This window comes from Aethalodelphis obliquidens, unplaced genomic scaffold, assembly GCF_003676395.1.
Source record: "Aethalodelphis obliquidens isolate GAN/ISIS:26980383/991018 unplaced genomic scaffold, ASM367639v1 scaffold12, whole genome shotgun sequence".
NCBI lineage: Eukaryota > Metazoa > Chordata > Mammalia > Artiodactyla > Delphinidae > Aethalodelphis > Aethalodelphis obliquidens.
In genome coordinates this window covers 26,040,923-26,064,117 of record NW_020837956.1, presented here as the reverse complement: position 1 = coordinate 26,064,117, position 23,195 = coordinate 26,040,923, and the positions used below count along the sequence as shown (strand labels likewise).

At 42.6% G+C, this 23,195-nt stretch overlaps 1 long non-coding RNA gene across 2 annotated transcripts in view; it reads right to left on the bottom strand.

The window, feature by feature from the left end:
* LOC113624000 (uncharacterized) overlaps positions 1–23,195 on the bottom strand; it is a 342,352-nt gene that overhangs the window by 129,716 nt on the left and 189,441 nt on the right. For both annotated transcript variants that reach the window (XR_003434160.1, XR_003434159.1), the window contains exon 6: positions 10,452–10,579. This is a non-coding gene — a long non-coding RNA (uncharacterized LOC113624000). The remainder of the gene's footprint in view (positions 1–10,451; positions 10,580–23,195) is intronic.

Genomic DNA, 23,195 nt, shown 5'->3' with positions numbered 1-23,195 from the left:
TTGCTTTCCACCTCCCTTCCTCCTTGCCTTTGCTGACCTGGCTGCCTCCAGCTAACAGGTTCTTTCCTAGTGACCCATACCGGCCATTTTCATAAATTTTCACTCAAAAGCTCCACCAGACAGCGCGCTGATTAACTCCACCTCACCCTGATGATATCTTTCCTCCCTGCTCTTCCCCATTTCCCGACACAAACCGTTCAATGCCATCTCATTCGGGGATGACACTGCTGCGGGATTGGTGATATTCCCTGTAGAACGAATTCTCAAATTCATTCTCCAGTGAGAGGAAAGAAAATGTCTCTTGGGCAGCAGAGGCACACGATAGCATTTGGCACGTTTGTGAGTGAAGGAATGGAGCACATTCGTGCGGATACCACATAGCCTAGCAGTGCATTTCCTCCAGTACGTCAAATGGAATGCCAATTCTCCAGGATGTTAATGGGGACCACAGTTTTCTCTACATGGAGTTCCATGACCAAATAAGCATGGTCAATGTTAAATTAAAGAAAGTTGAAAAGTTTACTGCTGAAAGTCTCACAGTCTTCCACATGTTCAGATGAAAAATTCTCTCCAAGAGGGAGGCATATTGTACATCATGTCCAACTTATATGATCATGGAGCCCTTTATGCACAGAGTATCGCACAAGGTTATAGCAGTCCAGGAAGCAGTCTTTGGGAAATATTCCCCTAAAACATTCAGCTCACAGGTTCACTTCATTCTGCTGAATGAGGATCTATTCTTTCCAGAGCCTCGGTTTAGTGATTCAGATCAGCTTTTCTTTGCCTAATTCTCACATGGTCCCAGTGTGCCATGTCAGTCTGTGCCAGAAGAAGAAGAAGAAGGAGAAGGGGAAGGGGAAGGGGAAGGGGAAGGGGAAGGGGAAGGGGAAGGGGAAGAGGAAGGGGAAGGGGAAGGGGAAGGGGAAGAGGAAGAGGAAGAAGTACAAGAAGAAGGAGGAGGAGGTAGAGGAGGGGGAGGAGGACGGGGAGGAGGAGGAGGGGAGGGGGAGGAGGAAGAAATGAAAGTCAAAAATATCAGCAAGCATTGAAATTATTCCACAATAAGATTAAAGCATGAACACCTTCCAGCCCCAAGCCAAAAGGCAGAAAGCAGAATTATATCTAAAAGTCAAGCTGCACCCCTACCACCTGTTCAACAATCAATATGCCATTACCCTGTCTACGGAAGTGGTTTGCAAGTAGCCATTCCCAGGCTACAACAGAGGCAAAGGCAGGATTGGAGAACTACTTTGAATACTTTACCATCCCAAAGTAGAAACTTAGGATTCTGGACACAGGCCTGGGGGAAGCATGGGCTGCATGACCTATGCTGGCTGTAAGCAAATGTAATCACACCATCCAATTAAACCATGAAGACAGCCATGGAGCCAACTGAATCCTTTTCATGGCTGAGGGGAGCTGGGACTGAGATACCAAACTGGACCGTCCTCTCTTATCTTTTGAAAATCAGAGTTGCCTGTTCCTTTGCATAAGCACTCTAGCCCAAATAAATGGCTAAGAAAACACACAACACCTATCAAGAGGTGGCCACAGAAAAATGAGATATCTGTGTTATAGGCAAGAGTGCTGTAGGAAATAGGAGGATTTACACCAGAGAAGAGGAAATTCAGAGTATAAAACTGAATGTCTTCCTATGTCTGAACAGCTCTCATGTCAGGAGTATCATTTGTGTCATTATGGAGTCAGTTACAAGGGGGTCAATTTGGACTTGATAGCAAGAAAACTTTCTAACTCTGTGCAGATGTCAGCAAGGGTTATGTTGCTCTTTAGGATCTGTAAAGATTGCCTTGGGCAACAATTCAGTGGATTTTGAAAAATCAAATTGCCTTTCTAAGAATCACTAATGTGTATGTCCATGTGGGAAGGGAGGCTGGATTTATACATCTCTGAGTTTCCTTCTGAAACTAAGACTACGTGTGTCAAGTGTGCCCTTTGTGCTCCAGCGAGAGAGGTGAATATACCAGAGAAGATTTTTACATGTGTGAACCACACTGAGACGTATCCACTGGAACCAACTCGCCTCAGAAAATCTCCTGCATGGAGAGGTAGGCAAGGTCTGACTTAGTCATGCATGTGGGACTCTGCCATTCAGTGCGGGATGAACATAAAAGCTCTTGAAGCTCTGACCTGAGAATATATGCCAGCAGCTTCTAGAAGTTCAGAAGTATTCTGCTAGCATGTGACTTCTGTTTAATGGAAGGAAGAAACTTTCAATCAAAATAGCTCAGCAAGTTCACACTTGACATTACCACCCTGGTTCCAAACGTGCAGGAGTGATCTATTAAAACAACACAAAAATATCACTGGGCTCACAAACAAGTAAATGTCTTCATGGATGAGAAACACAACAGCAATTCCAAAACATAAACAGCTCTGAAGTCACAGACCCAGACCAAGGCAATGGTAACTAGGATTTCAATGCCTCTGGGACAACAAGGGGCTAGAAGCAGGCTCACTGCCTAAAGCTAGAGGGTGGATTGCCGCACAACATTCCCTGCAACACATGCGCTCATCACTTGAGAAAGGAAGAAGAAAGCAATACGAGTCCAGCCCCAAGATCAGGAACTAAGCAAGATACCCACTAGCTCAGGAAGAGGGCTAGTAATTTCCCTGATCACACAACTGGGGTGGAAATAAATACCACCATTATAGGACCTGTTCAGGATCAGGGTTAGGCTTATGGAATGGTAACCACATAGCCACTCAGATAGGAGTGAGCATTAGCAGGAGAAAAAAGAAAGAGAGAATAGCAAAGAACAAATAAGAACTCCCCTCAAAATGGAGCCATAAATCAAAATTCCAACCATGTAAAGAAATATAACACTAGGAAATAAAACAAATGTACGGCGTCATTGAGACAAAAAAAACCAATCTATATCCCTTATATTCCTTTATTGAAGCATGGAAATAAGTATGTCTAGGTGGATTAATGAAAGAATAGCACCCTTTAAATGAGCAAAAATTATGGTAAAAGGCAAAAATGAAACAAAAAAATGATATGAAAATGAATGGGTAAGAAGTTTTATAAATGAAAATTATAGTAATGGATATAAATGAATTTTTAAAGCAATAAACGGGATAAAATCTAGCCTGAAAACAGGTGAAAGCAAGTTAGTGTTGGAAAAGATGGTGCTGAGAAGTCTACCCAGAGGCTGTGCAGAGAGAAAAAATAAGAACTGTGGAAGATCCACTAGGAAAGATGGAGTAAAATAAGAGGCACAAACATGGGTTGAGTCTTCCAGAAGAAGAGAATGGAGGGAATGGCATAGAAACAATATTTATTTATTTATTTATTATTATTATTTTGTTAACATCTCTATTGGAGTATAACTGATTTACAATGGTGTGTTTGTTTCTGCTTTATAACAAAGTGAATCAGCTATACATATGCATATGTTCCCATATCTCCTCCCTCTTGCGTCTCCCTCCCACCCTCCCTATCCCACCCCTCTAGGTGGTCACAAAGCACCTAGCTGATCTCCCTGTGCTATGCAGCTGCTTCCCACTAGCTATTTTACATTTGGTAGTATTTATAAGTCCATGCCACTCTCTCACTTCATCCCAGCTTACCCTTCCCCCTCCCCATATCCTCAAGTCCATTCTCTAAGTCTGTGTCTTTATTCCTGTCCTGCCCCTAGGTTCTTCAGAACGTTTTTTTTTTTTTTTTTAGATTCCATATATATGTGTTAGCATATGGTATTTGTCTTTCTCTTTCTGACTTACTTCACTCTGTAGGACAGACTCTAGGTGCATCCACCTCACTACAAATAACTCAATTTCGTTTCTTTTTATGGCTGAGTAATATTCCATTGTATATATGTGCCACATCTTCTTTACCCATTCATCTGTTGATGGACACTTAGGTTGCTTCCATGTCCTGGCTATTGTAAATACAGCTGCAATGAACATTGTGGTACATGACTCTTTTTGAATTACGGTTTTCTCAGGGTATAGGCCCAGTAGTGGGATTGCTGGGTCATACGGTAGTTCTATTTGTAGTTTTTTAAGGAAACTCCACACTGTTCTGCATAGTGGCTGTATCAATTCACATTCCCACCAGCAGTGCAAGAGTGTTCCCTGTTCTCCACACCATCTCCAGCATTTATTGTTTGTAGATTTTTTGATGACGGCCATTCTGACTGGTGTGAGGTGATACCTCATTGTAGTTTTGATTTGCATTTCTCTAATGATTAGTTATGTTGAGCATTCTTTCATGTGTTTGTTGGCAATCTGTATATCTTCTTTGGAGAAATGTCTATTTAGGTCTTCTGCCCATTTTTAGATTGGGTTGTTTGTATTTTTGATATTGAGCTGCATGAGCTGCTTGTAAAGTTTGGAGGTTAATCCTTTGTCAGTTGCTTAATTTGCAAATATTTTCTCCCATTCTGAGGGTTATCTTTTCATCTTATTTATGGTTTCCTTTGCTGTGCAAAAGCTTTTAAGTTTCATTAGGTCCCATTTGTTTATTTTTATTTCCATTTCTCTAGGAGGTGGGTCACAAAGGATCTTGCTGTGATTTATGTCATAGAGTGTTCTACCTATGTTTTCCTCTAAGAGTTTTATAGTGTCTGGCCTTACATTTAGGTCTTTAATCGAAACAATATTTAAAAGCTGAGAATTTTCCAGAATTAGACAAAGACAGAAATCTTGAGAACAAAGTTTCCCTCCACTTATCAGAAGGGGAAAAATAAAAATAAATCTATACCTAGACATATCATAGTGAAACTACAGAGCATTAAAAGTAATAAGAAGGATCTTAAAATCTACCTTTAGAAAGAGCTATCAAATTTAGTTGACAGCAGGCATCCCAAAGTCAAATTTAGATACCAGATGACAAAGGAGTAACATACTCAAAATGGTGAAGGAAAAACACTTTGTAGTGTTTATATCCAGCTAAACTATTATTTTGGAAAAAAGGCAAAATAAAGTTACTTTTCAGACATATAAAATTGAAATCAGATGGAAGATAGGATACATAGGAAATAGCTGTGAGCAGAAAACTGATATGGTATATCATTAAAAATAAACACTTATCTAATATATGTGTCACTATAACAATATACTGCCTGTTGGTTCAAAACCTGGCCCCCAGACACAGAGGGCAAGGAGAGGTGGAAAAAAGAGGCAGACCTCTCCAGAGTCGGGTAGGTGCAGGTTTAATAAGCAAGGGACTTACATACAAGGCTTGGGCAGCTGTAAAATGAATAGATCTCTGCGCGCACCTGCCACAATCTGAAAAGTTTATAGAGAGGCCTTAACTAGGTTCGTAAGTATTCAGTCCAGATGGTCTCAACCACACCTTACACTCTCAAGGCTACATCCTCGAAACCTGCTCCCTCTGGGAGAATGTGGGGTGAAATGTACATTCCGAGGACAGGGGAGGGGTGAGGAGCCTCCTATTGCCTGGGTCCAGCTTGGAGATCAACCAAGAGTCACATCCTCTCAATGACCTCCTCCAACACTGCTCCATTATCCTGAAATAAAATTTGTAGACAATATAATCTTTCCTTTACACATAACTTCAAAAATATCTGTAGGCAAACTCTCAGGTGGCAAGCAACCAGGGCTGGAGGAGGAGAAATCTTCCAGCATGTGAGGAGCAGCGGGAGTTGGCAGTGCTTGGCCGAGGAAATGGCTCCTGTGATTGGAAGACTGGTTACTTACAAGGTGATTGAGAAATAAGTCAATAAAGTAAGAATGTGCAAGCCAGGTTTCTCATTGTTGAGAATGCAGGTACAAGTATGGAAAGGAGAAGTCTAGAATAAACCTCACAATGTGAGATTGTATTTAGGGATACTGATGTAAAGTTACGGTTCCTAATAGATAAATATACATGTACATAGCAGTAGACATAGATATGTAGCGAGAGAGAGAGAGAAAAAGAAAGGAGAGATCGATTCTAGCTCTGTCTGCTGAGAAGGCCTGGAAGCAAGACAAACAAGCAGCAATGAACACACCCAGCACCAGATCCTGGTTTCTAAAGGGCACCAGGGATTCCTGGAAAAATGGCTGATTCCAGGGCTGTGGCAGGGAACCAAGCCTGGACCATCTTGTGATGGAATGATAGGAACGTGCCTAAAAGATGCAGAATCCAGCTTGACAGGTGTTCCACCAGCCAAGTTGAAAACAACTTGGGCATCAAAATAAATGCCAATGGTAAGGGATTATAACCCACTGAATAAAATAGGAACTCATAAGTACATACATCTATACATAGTAGTTCTACCTTACATAGAAATGCCAACTCGTAAGTGTAGAAGGCACCATGCAATTAGAAAATTGCCATTGGACAACTGATTCAGGCAAGATTCACCAGTAGACTCTAGGGTGAAGGTTTGATAAGGAAGAGCATATGTACATAGTATCACAGGATCTGCTCTTAAAAATACCTACTAATTAGCTTTACAATGGAGAAACCTGATGGTTACCATTTTAACTAAGTGATAAAAGTTCACTGTTTTATCCTTATCAGTAATGGGAAAACCAATATCATGTGTCTTCTGAAATTACACACTGAGAAGAACACAACATCACCTCTGTGACGTTCCTGCCAAAAATGCACAACCTGAAATCTATTGATGAGGAAACCCCAGACAATGCCCAACTGTGGAACCATCTACCAAGTAACTGTCCTAGCCCCTTTAAAAACATCAAGGCCATGGAAGACCAGGATGACAGAGGAACCGCTACAGATTGAAGGAGACCAGAAAGCCATATGACAACTAAATGAAACGAGTGAACCTGAACTGGCTCCTGCGTCCATAAACAGCATTATTGGGACAAGCTAGGCCTGTGAATGGGAACTGTGGTCGTGTATATGTGATGGTAGTAAGATATCAATGTCAATTTCCTGATTGCAAGAGGTGTAATGTGGTCTTAGAGGAGAGTGTCCTTGTTCTTAGGAAATACATACTAAAGTCCTTAGAGACAATAGGGTATCCCTGTGCACTTAATCTCAAATGTATTAGGGAAAAAAAGAGAAATGTGTGTCTTTATACATACATATACAGAGAGAGATTGGTAAGACAAATGTCATAGTGTGTTCTAGAGGAAAAGGTACAAAATAGTATTACAGAACAACTGAATGAAAAGGAAAACACTTAGAAGGAAGTTGAATTTTAGATCAACTGAACAATATATAAATTTCCAAATGATATTTAGCAAATTGACCTTGAACCAAGACATGAGCCATCTAGGGGAAAGCCCGAAACGGGAAGTTGGTTGCCCATGTTGACCCACAAAGGGGCTTCCTTTGTGCCAGAAACTGACCTGCACCAAGGCTGTTCCTCAGAGCTTCTCATCAGAGCCCTGTCAGAACCAACGTTCCCTTTTTATAACAAGCTTTTAATAATGACCCGACTTGAAAGTCATGGATAATATATCTGACCCACATCACTTTTTATAATAGAAATATATTGTCCTAAGTAAATGGAGTGATTAAAGTAAATAATCTACAATGAAATGCATAACTCAATATGTAAGGGATCATGCCTATACTGGAAGACATTAAGTCATGAGATGTTCACATCTATATCTGAAAGAATCACCATGAAGGTGATACCTAAAAATGCAGGCTAATCAAGTGTCTTGTATTTACGACTCATTCTCTGAGTGCTATTTCTATCAGTGAGTTCATTTTTCAAAATGGTGAGCAACTCCTGGTAAAGTTCTAAGCAAAACAAAGTACATCCTCACCCCATTTCACAACAGAACTGTATTCTTAGGAAAAAAGCAGCAGCAATTTAAAACATGCAAAGACAAATACCAATATAACGTACTAACTAGAATGTCATGGAGAAATACATGGGAAAGAATGTATGAAATAGCACTTCTTTCAATCTGTAAATACTCAGGAGGATGACTAACTAGAAGACATGGCGAAATGGCCAGACGCTTGTGTCTTTACATAGCCTCGCCAGGAATGAGACAGCTAGAAGCACAGATTGCTACAATCTGTGGGCAATTCCGATACCATGAGAGGCGTTGCCATCAGTGACAATGATTTTCCATGATGGGAAGGATGTGAGCAATTCCTGATAAATTTTTGAACATCATAACGTGCAATATTTTCTCAATTTACACAGTAGATATAGTCCCTGGGAAAGTCAGTGCAGATCAGCGTTATACACAAAACACTTTGTGTTATATGTAGAACGGTTAAGACCTAGGCTCAGCTAATTGACAAAAGTGTTTTCACCTACACCAGCATCTACTGAGATATTCACAATTCATGCAGGATGTGGGACAATTCCTCATGTACAGGACACATCCTCCCCCTCCTGTCCACATCACTGGATAAACCAAAGGCCTCCTCAGAGGCAGCACTTCTCCAAAGGTCAAGAAGTCTTCCTAAATGACCAGTTAGGTCAGAACAGAACTATAAGCACGTGGTCTACAGATTTTTGGACCCCCTGTCCCAGCCAACACCAAGGCTAAGGAAGGTTGGACATTTGAGCTCAGAGCACCTGCTTTAAGCCCCTTCTGCAGTAATGTATCCACCACAGGCAACTGATAAAACTTCATGAATGAATGAGCAGGTCACTTTTCTGATTTGCTGTAACAAGCAATACAGATGCTGTCTGGAAAGAGGTCAGCAGGATCAAGTAAATCCAAGTGTAAATAAAAAAGGGAACATGCCCTCAGATGCACAGTTAGAAACAGTCAAGTACTGCAACAGAGCCAAGATTCAAAGGCCTCCTTGGAAGCTGCTGCGGTCACTTCTCTGCTATTAGGCAGCTCCAACTTTCTCAGGTTTGAGAAAGTCAGTGCCAATTCTGCTGGCTTGCTGGAAAGAGGTCCCCAAGCCACACATAAAAGCTAAAAGGTATTACAGGGTTCTCCTCAAAGCAGAAAGGCGGGTGAGGGGAGATCTTTCTGGAACTTTCCCCCAACTTGGCTGGATGGGCTTCACTGAGCACCATAAGTGGTCACAGAGACCAGGCCCCTAAAATCACAGAGTCGGCAGGAGCAGAACCACAGATTCGTTCATCTTTGTTTTTTGAATTTGATGTAAAATCCTGAGTGCCTAACATTTTATAGGTGTTCAAAAATTCATAACTATGATTGTTATTTCTTTTATTTTCTGTTCGTGGACAAGCAAAAAATTAATAGCCTCTCAGCTATTTCCTGGGACTCCAAATTCAGTATTTACAAGATGAAACTAGGTCTGGGAATCTGTGAAGTTTATTTTCACCTGATACACATTTTACTGTCAATGTTTCCACGTGTCTTTTACCAAATATTTTAAATGCAGCAAACTCAAAGCAATTTAAGCAATTAAGTGCACTGAATAGAAGTAATTTCCCAAAGATAGAGCCAAACGGATTATGAGCATGAATAAAAGATCACAAACCAGATACCCCTTGGAGATCCACCTCCAGATGGAGAAGGGGAGACTCTCCTCTTTCTTTTCCACAACACTTGGATCCATCAAAAATGCATCAAAAAAAATTTGGTCTCTCCTCTTTCCTATTTTTCAAATATCCTCCTACCTGTGGGGGAGCATGAGGGCCAGTGGAAAAGGCCCCTGACTGAAACTTCTTTTGCCTGACCGCCTGGTGTAGCTCACCCTCAGCGGAAGTTCAGTGAGAGACCTTTGCCCCTCACACCAAATAGAAATGTCTTCATGAATCAATAACTGATCTCAATTCAGTCCTCTGAGTAAATCTCTCCTTCCTCACATCTCCACCTGTTAGTATCCCTGCCAGGCACAATTTTGGGTGCAGCTGGGGTCTCTTCCAGATCCCTCCAAGGGCTGGAGTCACTGGACACTGAGTACACAGATCTATTGCTTTTATTTCAGGAAAGAGTGTTTATTTTCAGCAACTGCATCTCTTATGGAACTAGACGACCCAGAAACTCTAGGAAAGCCATTCAACAAAGGCACGTCTGAATCTTGTAACACTGACACAAAACAGATGGACCCCTGTTTTCTCCGTTCCATTCAGCATAAACCAGGAGTAGTTCTTTTCCTTCTTTGTGCTGATTTCTGCTCTCAGCTAGACCAGTTAGCCCTGTGAATGAATAGGGAGCGGAAGACTCGATCATGGCAGTAGCCAGGGGGTCAGCTCTTCAGACTGACAGCCCCCTGCGCCCAGCCTAATGAGCATCTCGGGCTGTGTTCTTCTCACTCGTGTCACTATGTTAACTCTGGTGTGTGTGTGTGTGTGTGTGTGTGTGTGTGTGTGTGTGTGTGTGTGTTTTGCCTCCCCAGACCTAAGGGCAGAGATGTTTTATAAAAATCTGTCTTCCCTACCACCATAGCTCTCAAAACAAGGAATGACACACATTAGCAACCTAAATCATGTTGAACAAAGGAATGAATGAAATAAAGTACTTCTGGCTCTATTCCCAACACTGAAAAAATAACTGCAAGCATATGTCCACCCAGCACACTTGCTGAAATGTCTCCATGAGATTCAGATACTCACCGCTGAGCCCACAACCCTTGAGCCTCTCTCTCTCTCTGTGCAAAATGAGAAGAAACCAGGTGTCCTCACTAATCTCCTCCAGTGCCAGGAAACAAGGGGTGCAGTCTCCACAGATGTGCCCACTGACCCTGAGAGAAGGAGGAGAAATTATTGAAATAAATGCCAACTTTGAAAAGCATCCCGCAAATGCAAAAATACTCTTATGCTACCCAGCAGGCTTGTGGGATATAGCAGGTGGCATACATCACTGCAGACCATAAACACACACACACACACACACACACACACACGCACACACACACGTGTAATGCCAGGACAAATAATGAGCCTTGATGCTATGGCCACATCAGTCCGAAACCTTTGAGTCACAAAGAGACTGGGAAACTGTATCTGGGATATGTCTTACTAAACCTATTAGCTAGGACTGGGAAGTAATCTAAATAGTTGTGGACTGTTTCAGAAGAATCTGTTGTGAAGGAGATACATCTATGGGTTACTTAGTATTAAACTTCCCATCAGGGAGGGCACCTCCTGGCTGGCTCACCATCAGACCAAAGCCCTGGCAACACTCGTAGGCACTACTCTCCCAGTTCTCAGTTCACCAACACTTTCTTTTCTGACCGTGAAGAGGGAAGTTCTTGGAGTTCTAAGTGTGCAGAGGTCCCAAGAGAGGGGCATGACTTCCAAGAATCAGAAACAACAGAAAGAGATGAACAAATCTAGGCAAGAAGGCAAGTCAAGAAGGATTCGAGCCAGTCAGCCATCAGAGAGCCAGCCAATAAACCGGGAAGGGCTTTTGTTTGACCCACCCTCCCAGTCCACCACACACACACCACAGGTTTGAATTCCATTGGTGAACACAGACTGGACTTGACTATGATCCCACCACATACCATAGTGCAGTATTCGCTATTGGGCACTGATCCGTAGTCCTAAAATATCAGGCGTTCCGTAGATACAAAATCATCCAGTATGAATTAAGCTAAGACATTTGTAACAGGTGTGATTGACATTATAAGATGCCTTAGTCACTGTTAACAATGAGCCTGCAAGTCAAGCCAACTCTTGAGTTTATGACGAATGACTGATTAGGAGAGAGATTTAAAGGGTACTAGCTAACGCTGGAAATGAAGTACGATGGGCAGCCTGAAGTTTCTGTATCTGTGAGAAGATACTCAGTATTCAGCACCAACAGAACAATACAATCAAGCTTTGTGTTTTTCTTTTTTTTTTTTTTTTCACAAACCAGAGCAAGGCGTCTTAGGAAACAGGTGCCAAAGAATAGATGTGTCCTGAAGCAAAATTACTCAGTATAGTCCATAGAGGTCAGATGTGCACTGAAGAGCAACTAAGCATGGGAGAGATTCAAAAAGACCCTGGGAAGCAGAAGACCTGGTGAATAAAGCTTGGAATTTGTATCAAACTCCAACATCGTATAAAAGAGCAACAGAAATGAAACGGGAGCATTTCCTTAAAACTGCAACCAACCTGGAAGTTGCCCAGAGTTGACCAAGCTGCAAGAATGACCATAACTAGAACAAGCCCGATGCAGGAAGGGTTGTACTTGAGTGGGTGTATAATCACGGATGTGCAGGGTCTCTCTACATGAATGAGAATGAATTCATCTCATGCATGAATGAGAAACAAATGTAATAGGGAATGCGTCTGTTGAAAACAGGAATTCCATCCTTGAGCTCTAAGTGATGCTCTTTTCCACAATTAGAACCACCAAATCCCCAGAAGGTTTTGACAAACTCCCACATAGCTTTCTGTTGGCAAAGAGGGGAAATAGTGAGGCCAGAACATGAAGGAATTCCAGTGTGTACTATTTAATGAAGTGTGAACCACAGTATCACCGCTAAATGACATTTATCTTAAGCACCCAAGCCCTGAACACATATATCCATCAGAGAATTTTTTTCCATGAATATACCTCCCCCCTGCCTCCTAAGGTTGGTTCTGGGCATCTGGTTCTAAATGTTCACTTCTGTTGATTCCTGACTCCCCCACCTCAAAAAATGAATCCTCTCCCAAGAGCTGATGGGTCCCTTATACAAACAGACTTCTCGTTAATGCGCCTCACCAGTCCACCACGCATACTCAAGCATACATGATAAACTTGAACTCCATGGGTGAGCTCAGACTGGACTCAATCTATGGCCCACCACACAGTATTTACTAAAGCTTGCTGAGCTCAGATTTGGGGGACAAGAAGAGGGGCAGATGAATGTGTCCTAAGGTAAATTTGGTAAGGATAACCCACAGAAGCCAGATGTGTCCAGGAGAGACAAAAGGCACAACAGAAGGAAGGAGGGGAGGGGGAGACGGGGCAGGGCCTCTGTCCTATGGGAAATTCAAAGAGCAATTAGGGGGAAAAGATGTACTCATGAGACCAAAGCAATTCAATGCTGAGTGTATGGTATACAATAGGGGTTCTTTACCCTGGCTGTACATTAGAGTCATTGGAGAGCTTTTAGAAAACAGTGATCCTGGCCTCACCCCAAAAGATTCTAATTCAATTGTTCTGGGGTGAGATGCAGACAACAATATCATCTAACAGCTCTCTGGGTGTTTCTAATGTACAGCTGTGGTTGACATGCATTTATTCCAACTACAGAATCTGTAAGAGCTCAGATGAGAGGAAGAATCCTGAGGGTAGGAGCAATCAGGAAAGCTTCCCAGAGGGATAGGTAGGGAAGGAAAAAAGAACCAGGACTGTAGGGTAACAAGGGGAGAGGAGGTCTGGAACATGTCTGATTATGAAGGCTTTGAACACCAAGCTCAATAGTGCAAACTCGATCTGATAGACAATAGAAAGAAATGAGGGTCCCTAAGGTGGGCTGGTACATCCACATACACATGACAGTTTTCAAGTTACAGGGCATTTTTCCATCCATGGTCTTGTTTGTCCTTTCAACAACAATAGAGATAGGCAAGCAGGGAAAACATAAACATATCCATTTTACCAATGAGGAAATGGAGACTCATAGAGTTTGAGTGACTCAGTAAGAGTAGTGTTTTCAGAAAACTAGTCCAGTGATAGCATGCAGCATGAATTACAGTGCGGGAGAGGTCCTGGAGAACACGGATGCCTTCCCATAAATGGGAGATAATACCAGTCCACAGCCTGGGAGAAGCCTTGGGAAACACAGCAGAGAGGGGGTCTAAGAGTCGCCTTACTGCCATGCGTCCCTCTATTTGTGTTTGGTGCATGGGCACTAATCTTTAACACAGCAGATTGAAGTTGGAACAACTGTGTCTGCATTAAGAATTAGGGAGGTCGGGCTTCCCTGGTGGCGCAGTGGTTGAGAGTCCGCCTGCCGATGCAGGGGACACGGGTTCGTGCCCCGGTCTGGGAAGATCCCACGTGCCGCGGAGCGGCTGGGCCCGTGAGCCATGGCCGCTGAGCCTGCGCATCCGGAGCCTGTGCTCCGCAACGGGAGAGGCCACAACAGTGAGAGGCCCGCGTACCGCAAAAAAAACAAACAAACAAACAAACAAACAAAAAAAAAAGAATTAGGGAGGCTGCAGAGCAGACAGGATGGAGTACACCTGAGCAGACATGGCTGAGAACTTGGCCTGCCAGCAAGGGGAGCATGCCTACATGAATTGATTTTAAAGGTAGAGGAAGCTTTCTCTCCATTCCTGAAGTTTCCTTCCAAGTGGAGAGAACTGTATTGTTGACAGACTTTGATCTCTCCCCATCTCCCAACACATCATTCATTTGACTGGTGAATTTGAGAAAAATAACTAAGGATGCTCACTTGAGCTCTAGCTTCATTACTTCTGGGAACCAGCCAGTCCAGGGGGAACAGGAGTTCCCCCAAAACTCTTGCCCGGGTAGCCCTTTCCCTGTAGCAAGCCCTGTTCTGTTCAGTGCTACCAGGGTTGAGTGGGTGAGCCTGCTTCATTCTGGAGCTGAGAATCAACAAGCCCACTTGGCTACAGAACTGTAAGCATGACCTCCGACTTAGCTGTCCTCAGGGATACGTTTCGAACACACTCTTACTCTTCATTCAGTTCATAACTTCTTCAGCGCCAGGAAAGATAAGAGGAGTACTACTCATAGGGAGATTGCTCAGAGACCCCAACAGTTGACAACATTATCGGAGCAAGAAAACAAGGAGATTCTCGGCATAAGCCCCGTGATAATGGCAACCCCAGGGTGGGTTTTCACCCCTCAATAGCCTTGCAAAGGAAGAGATCACTGATGACTTTCCAAAGGAGCACAGAAGCTTAATTTCTCCACCCACCTGCCCAGTGGAGGAAGCTGCCTCTGATTCAGCTCTGGAACCCACTCTGGGAAATACCATCCGGCCACCAGATGGTATTTCCGGCGCCCAAATTTTGCAGGCGTCTTGTTTAGTTACAGACTGTTGCCTCCATCAAACTCCTTCATTCAAACAGTCAAATAAATGATCGGCAGGCTCTATCCTGTGATTTTTATAGCACTGACAAAGTGCAGAAGCCAAGACAAATATTTTAATATTCTTTACCTTGTTAAACAGCCTGACAAGCCAGCTGATTACACAGCTTACCTTTAAAAGGCAAAGATGGTATGAAGGATCATTTCTTTTTTTCTGAGATGAGATAATTTTGTAATTCTAGTTCCTTCAGTAAGTCTAAAGTCTGTACCTTTTAGGGAGCCAGAGCCAATATTCATTCTCTATTTTTTACAGGTCTTGGGATTAAATCTTCGACTAGGTTGAACTCGATCATCTAGAAGCTGCAGCTACCCGCTTGTTCCAGGAAATATGTCCTCTGGGTCATAAGCTCCTTTATCAATACCATCTCCTTTTACCCAAGACTCTTAGATCATTCTCTGCCCTATGGAAGATGTGTAATAAGTATACACATTTAGCCCAAAATATAGTTAAGTGATGTGATAGAGAAAACAGAAATTCAAATTTTAGGGTTTTGTGAGGTTTTTGTTGTTTTATAATTTCTACTTTTAACATGTGGTTCAGTAATTTGCTCTCCATTTACCCCAATTACATTTCCAAGACTCCACGCTATTAGCCCACTTTGGTTACATATCTAAATAAGCTCCACTGTGGTTAAAATTTATGCCAATTTGTCAGTTTCATGTCCTTCTCTCCTCTTCTACCCCTTGGGGCAGGAGGGTGGGGGGTCAACAGAGGCCAGGTTTTGGCAGGAGATTGAAATTTGGGCAGGAGTTAGTGTTTACTAGAAGTGTGTTCCCAGAAGGATGGGGCCGGAACGTGAGTGACTGTCCCTGTGAAGGGAGAAAGTTCACGAGACACTCAGTGCTAAGTAGAGGGGGACCTACTGTCCTATTTCTCTCTTTCTACACATAATGAGACCTTGGAGAGAGGATTTCTTTCACAGAGCAGGAAAGGTAGGAGGGAGTTACTGCCACTTCCAGATCCTTTTGTTATTGCCAGATCCTTTTGCTGGCACTACAGTACTTAAATTTCTTTTCTTTCTTTCCAAGTTTATGTCAATGTCCAGTTTAAGCCTTGTCTCCTCCAAGAAGTCCTCCCTGACTATACCCACTGGAATAAAGTCCAATCCAGCCAAGAAGCACCTACCACCAGGTCAGCCCTATAGGTAATGCCAGCATTGGCTGTTTGAAGACACTGTTGTGTATTGACACAAATAAAACAAGATAAAGTGTAGAAAAAATAAAATAAGAGAAGAAAAAGAACAAGGAGCAACATGGGTTCAAACTATGGTGCTTTCAGATGAAAATGAGAGACTATAAATGGCTAAAAATTATGGAGGAACATCAGGGTTCATCTAGCTCTGACTCTGATGAACAAGTTCTTCCTAAAAAAAAATAAAAATATTTCCAATAAGCCTTAGAAGCCCTCCACACTGGTCCTACTTGAAGAGGCAGAGAATGCATTTCATCTCCCCAACTCACTCTGGCAACACTCTGAAAGTTGAGATCAATTCCTTAGGTTGGTTATGGTCTATTTCCTTGTGTGATAATGGAAAGATATTATTAAGATGGACTCTTCCATTCATTCTTTCTCACAATCTATCTCTGTCCAATATCAGTACAGGGGCACAGGAGTCTATCAGTTGTTTATCTATCTCTCCACATATCCATTTAGCACCTACTTAGTACACCAGCTGGATGAAATTTCAAGAAGCCAAGCACTCCCAATCACATTGCATGTAGCCTTACAGTCAGACACTGAGGCTATTCATTCACTCACTCAACACCCTATTTGGGAATGTCTACAAGACACCAGGCACTGTTCTCAAAACTGGGTGTACAGCAGAGAACAAAACAAGCAAACTTCCTGCCCTTTCAAAGAATCTATGTTCTAATGAGGGAAATTAACAAGAAATTATAACTATATATATAAGATAATGTAGTAATAAGTGCTATGGAGGAAAATAAGGTGGTATCAAGGGACAGATGATGACTGAGGATGTTATTTCAGGTGATAAAAGAAAGACTAAGGAGATGACATTTGGGCAGAGACTGAAAAGAAGTGAAGAAATGAGCTATGCTAATGACTGAAAGAAGAGGTTTCCATGGGGAGGGAACACCTAGTGCCAAGACTGAGGCAAGAGGTGCCTTAGATGAACAAAACCAAGGCCTGTGCGCTGGAACCATGAGCAAGCAGCAGGCAGGGAGGAGATGAGGTCAGGGATGAGACAGGGTTTCAGCAAGGGTGGTAACCATGTTGGTGCTACTCTTGCTGTGATAGAAAGCTCTGGAAGGGTTTTGAGGAAAGTCATAGTCTGATGTAAGACTTACAGCATTCACACCGGCTGCTCTGCAGAGAACAGAACAGATGGCTCAGGGCCCAGAGTGGAGGCTGGGAACCCAGGCAGGAATCTCTCTTGTTTGTTCCTGCTGCTTCCTGTGTATCATTTTCCCAGCCCAGTTGCAATCTGTTCTAGGGCAGACTGTACTGGTCTGTCTCGAAACCCTACTGCTTGGCTCCAGGGAACCTTCTAGAGCCCCAAACCGCTCCCTACTTTCCCCTCAATGTGTTTTCCTTTCCTTTGCAACCCAACTAAATATGCTCATACCACTGTTTCCCAGGTATCATACCCTTCCCCTACATGCTCAATCCACCCACATTCAGGATCAAATTCTGTTCAGATGGTGCTAGGGATGAGCCACCTAACCTCACATGCTGGTTCTCACCGAGGTGCAAACGGCCATTGCAATCTTAATGCAACGTGTCATCCATGTCACGTTACCTGGGAAGATTTAAGAAAACATACATTTTCTCAAAAGCAGCAGAGAAAGAGGGGAAACCTCCTTACTTGCTATTCCCTGGGCTCAGGTACAGTTTGGGTGCTAGCTTTTCAGAGGACTCTGGTCACCTCAGAGAATTTTGTTCTTCCAGAGAAGGAGGAATCCTATGGTATCCTATTGTCTAAAGTCTGAGTGGTGGTGACATCACTGAAACAGCAGATTAAATATTTTTGTGATTCCAGAAGCAGAAAACAAACTGCTTGATGAATGGCAGGCACTGCACAGATGCCACCTATTAAATAATTAAAATAAAGTAGAAATTAAAAATAAACAGTGGAAAATGATTTGAAACACAAACAACCAAAGGAAGCAGAAAGAGTAACTTGGGAATGAAGAAGTGAGTAAAATTAGATTTGAGTTATTTCTAAATTCAATTGCAGCTAGATTAACTGGCTGTCTTTCTCCCATTGTCAGCATGAAATAAACAATACTTTACACTGAGAAATCCTAGAAGCAAGTGCAATTCTAATGCAGCGGCCATGGTGCCTCTTTTGATGGGCAGGAAAATGCCCGGATTTTGCTGATTAGGACAAAATGTGTATATATAAAGTGAGGTGAAATGAAAATAGAATTTGTAGTGGTCAGCAAATGCTGTGTAATGAGCATTTACAGAAACTTTGTAACACACAGTGAACATTTACCTATCTCAGATTTGTGGGTCCATTGTGAATTTGCTGATCTGTATGGGGCTTGTCTAGGTGGCTCTGTTTCATGCTGAAATTTAGGCTGGGATTGGTGTATCTCAACTTGTTTGTGCTCTGGTGTATTTCACGGTACTTAGTGTGGGAACCAGGCTAAAATGGCAACAGCTACTCAGAGGAAGTTTGTTTCATGGTAATGACAAGAAGGTAATTTCAAGAAGGTAGGTGTAAACTCACAATTCCTCTGAAGCCTCAACCTGGAACTGGCTACTCCTACCTACACCCCACCAGCCAGTACAAGTCCCATGGTCAAGCCCATGGTCAATGGGATGAGAAAATACACTCCATCTACCCTACTAACTGATACTGCAAAGTCATATGGGAAAGGGTATGATTATGGGAAAGGGTTTTATTAAACATGATACTTTTCAAAGCCAATTGTTTCTCAGGTCCTTCAAAATGATGTTCTAGACCATGGTTTGACAAACAATGGCTCACAGGCCAAATTCAGCCTGCCACCTGTTTTTGTAGGTCCTGCAAACTAAAAATGTTTTTTATGTATTTAAATGATGGGGGGAAAACAGTCAAAAGAATAATAATGTTTTTGGACACATTAAAATTATATGACCTTCAAATATGTGTCTATAAAGTTTTATTGTAACATATCCACACACATTCATTTATGTATTATCATGCTGTGTTTGCACTAAAATAACAGAGCAGTTGCAACAGAGACCCTGTGGCCTGCACAGCCTACAACATTCACTAACTGACCCTTTAAAGAAAAAGTTTACTGACCTTTAGTCTAATAGAAAAATAATGTGAGCTACATATATAATTTTACATTTTCTAATAGGAACATTGTAATATTGTGATTTATAATAAGAAATATGTATTCAGTCTTCCTCTCATTTCTAACTAGCTAGCTCCTAGCTCCTAAAACCCTTGGAATTTCCTAAGTGATGAGAGCAATAAAGGTGACTTGATTTTCATAACAATCTCCTTTCAACCACACCTGAGTTTATGTTAATAAGGTGACCTTTGGAAAACACCTACAGATGATGGCTGGCTGCCACAGGAACCAATTGTGTGATTGGAGGGTTGAAGCTTTCCTTCCCATCCCCCTGACCTCTGGGGAGGGGAGAGGGCTTGGAGGTGGAATTTATGGCCAGTGGCCAATGATTTAATCAATCATACCTATATAATGAAGCATCCACAAAAAAGCAAAAGGACAGGGTTTAGAGAGTGTCCAGGTTGGTGAACACGTGGGGATTCTGGAAGAACATGGAAGCTCTGCACCACTTCCAGCATACTTTGCCCTATGAATCTCTTCCACTTGGCTACTCCTGAGTTATAACTTTTTATAATAAACTGGTAATCTATTAAGTAAAATGTTTGTTTGTTCTGTGAGCCACTCTAGCAAATTAATTGAACCCAAAGAGGGGGGTGATGGGAACCTCCAATCTATAGCCAGTGGGTCAGAAGCACGGGTGACAACATGGAGTTGTGATTGGCATCTGAAGTGGGGTCAGTCTTGTGGGACGGAGCCCTTGGCCTGTGGGTTCTGCCAATAACCAGATAAGTGTCAGAATTGAGTTGAATTTGTGGAGAACTGAGCTGGTGTCAGAACTGTACACATCACAAAGTAAAAAGAAACAGGTGAAATAAATTATAATAATATATCTACTTAAGTATATCCAAAAGGGTACATTACGAAAAAGTATTAATGAGATATTTTACATTCTTTTTTTGTATCGAGTCTATAAGATTTGATGTGTATTTTATATTTACAGCACATATCATTTCAGACTAATCACAATTCAAGTGATCAATAGCTATCTGGGCTAGTGGAGACCATACAGGAAAGCAAAAATGTAGACCATTTTTATCTCCCCTTTGCAAAGCCCAACCCTACGTGGTGGTGGTTGTTTTCAGATCTCTTCTTAAATCAACTTATTCTAAATAATCTCTTAGCTTGAACGACTATGGAGTGTGTATCTACAGCCAACATTATGTTATCTTGTGCCAGGAGAAGAGCTCTGCCCACGATGGATGCTCAAAAATGGTTTGTTGGATGAATAAATATGTGAGTGAATGATGCACTTGTCCATATCATGTTTCTGGAGTCATTCTCTGGCTTCTGCCTGTGTTGGATTCCTGTCTCTCTAATTAAACAGTTTGCTTCTTAAGTGTGATGACCAGGTATCTCCTATTAGAGCAGCCCGCCTGCAGATAACTATAAACGGTGGAGAATATTTTTAAAACGGCTACATGAAAGTGTCAAAAACAAGACGAAACTAGAGAGGAGACCACAATTGGAAGAAGGGAATGGTGCTGGGTTGATTGCCCATTTTTACCTGAAGGCAGACTTCTGTCAGCAGCAAGTGGAACAACTAAAATCTGGTGCAAATCCCACAGTCTTACCAGCTTGCAGAACCAGAGGACAGAATTCACGGCGCCCATAGTTGCTGGGAAGAGGAGGAGGTGACCCAAAAGGGAATGAGCCCAGGATGGGGAGCCCTACATTCTGCTTATAAATTCTGCCCCAATCTCTGGCTGTCCCATGAACAACACAGGTGTGGGACAGACACAAAGCAGCCCAGCTGAGACTGAGAGAACAGAGCAGAGAACCTTGCTGCTGCCCACAGTAAGGAAGACAGAGCTTAGAGTCTTAGTCTAGCCAACACTTTTCCAAGGAATATAACTGAATAATCCAGAGTGTCTACAATGTATCATTGAGAACATGCCAGACACATTTTGAATGACTGAACACTTCACTCCTGCACATCTTCCTGGAGAATTCCTTCAAGACCCAGTGTAAATATCAGTTTTCTTAAGAAGCTCTTCTTGCCTCCGTCCTAATCACCCCCTCCTCTGCCCAATCTCTGAACCCAGGGCACTCCTGTCATACTATGCACCACAATTTAGGAAATTTTAGTTCTTCTTTAATGCCCCTCCCTCATTACACTATGAGCTGTATGAAGGCATAAACCTGATCCAGTTCCTCTTGGTCTCCCCAGTGCCAGGATCCATAGTAAGGATCCAATAAATGTACCTTGCAGGGGGTGGTGGGGATGGAGGGGAAAGAAAAATACTTTTTTTTCTGAAAATTAAAGGTCTGGCGGGGGGGGAGAGGGATAAATTGGGAGATTGGGATTGACATATACACACTAATATATATAAAATAGATAACTAATAAGAACCTACTGTATAGCACAGGGAACTCTACTCAGTACTCTGTAATGACCTATATGGGAATAGAATCTAGAAAAGAGTGGATATACGTATATGTATAAGTGACTCACTATGCTGTACAGCAGAAACTAACACAACATTGTAAATCAACTATACTCCAATAAAAAAAATTAATTAAAAAAGAAGGTCTAAAAAATTTTATAAAATCCCTTTGACTCAAATGCAAGCTTTCTGTAATTGTCACAAGACTAGTTTTAGATAACAATAACAGCTCTTCACATTCCTATAACATTTATAATTTACACAGCACTGAATATAATCTGTCGTTTTTGACAACCCAATTATGCATTAGTACTCAAATATTACAGCTGAGAAAGCCAATGATTAAAAACATTGACTTGAAAAAAAACAAAAAGACACATTGACTTGTCCAAGATCTCTGGCATATGACTGAAAATGCACAGAATTTGACCCAAGCTTAGGTCTTTGGATTTAAGGTTTGTTTCATTTTGTTGTTTGTTTTCACGACATACAAACCTTGAGGATAAATTAATCCCTGCCTCCTAATGTGGGTGGAGCCTTAGTGTCTCCCAGGGACATGCCAGCCATCATCAGCGCTGAACACTACCAAGGCCTGCTGCGGCGGGGGTTCATGTCGGGGTTTGCAAAGGCCCAGGTACCACCAGCTCCTGGCCTAAATCCAAGACCCCAAGCTAAGACCCGACTCCCATCTCATGGGGCCAGTACCGTCCTCAGGCTCAGCTGTGCAGAGGTGCCTGTTACTTTCCCTCTGACTCTTTCTGCCACACCTGATGTTGTTGCAAAAGGAGGCTTCATAGAAAATAGAACATGAGATGAGTCTTCATGGATGCTCAAGTGGATAGACAGAGAGGAATGTGCAAAGTGTTTGATGCAGGAAGATTTTGTAAAACAAAATCGCCAAAGCAGAGAGGTCTATGGTTTACTCCCAGAGTCTATACAGATGGACACAAGTGGGGTTCTCATGGGTTGAAGAAGCCCCACCATCACCACTACCTCTGCTATGGCCTCTTTCTTTCCAACCATGTCTTCCATTCACATTCGACATGAATCTGAACATGGCTGTGCATCAGGCAGACAGCTCTGGGGGACACAGTGGCTGATGCAAAGTCAGAGGTGGGCTTTAAAATCACACAGTCAGCCCTGCCCCACCCTCTAGCAAGAAGCTCCCTGCCACACCTGTGCACGGGCCTGCGGGAGGCCCCCTAGTGAGTGTCAGGGTGCTCTATCCCAGGGAGCCCCCCCGAACTTGATGGAGCACCTTGAAATGGCCAATTGTTTTTGAAAATGTCTGGGTACTGGGACGTGCCTGCCTCTGAATCACTGTGGGCAGTTTTTAAAACTAATTTTTCCCCATTTCTCCTATGGTAATTCTGATCTCTAGGTATAGAAAGGGTCTTTAAACATGATTCCCAGACCCTATACTGGACAAGCTAAATCAAAATTACCTAGGGAGGGCTGTGGGGACTGGTTCTTTAAAAAACCTTCCCAAACGGTTGTTTAAAAAAACCTTCCCAGGCTTCCCTGGTGGCGCAATGGTTGAGAGTCCGCCTGCCGATGCAGGGGACACGGGTTCGTGCCCCGGTCCGGGAAGATCCCACATGCCGCGGAGCGGCTGGGCCC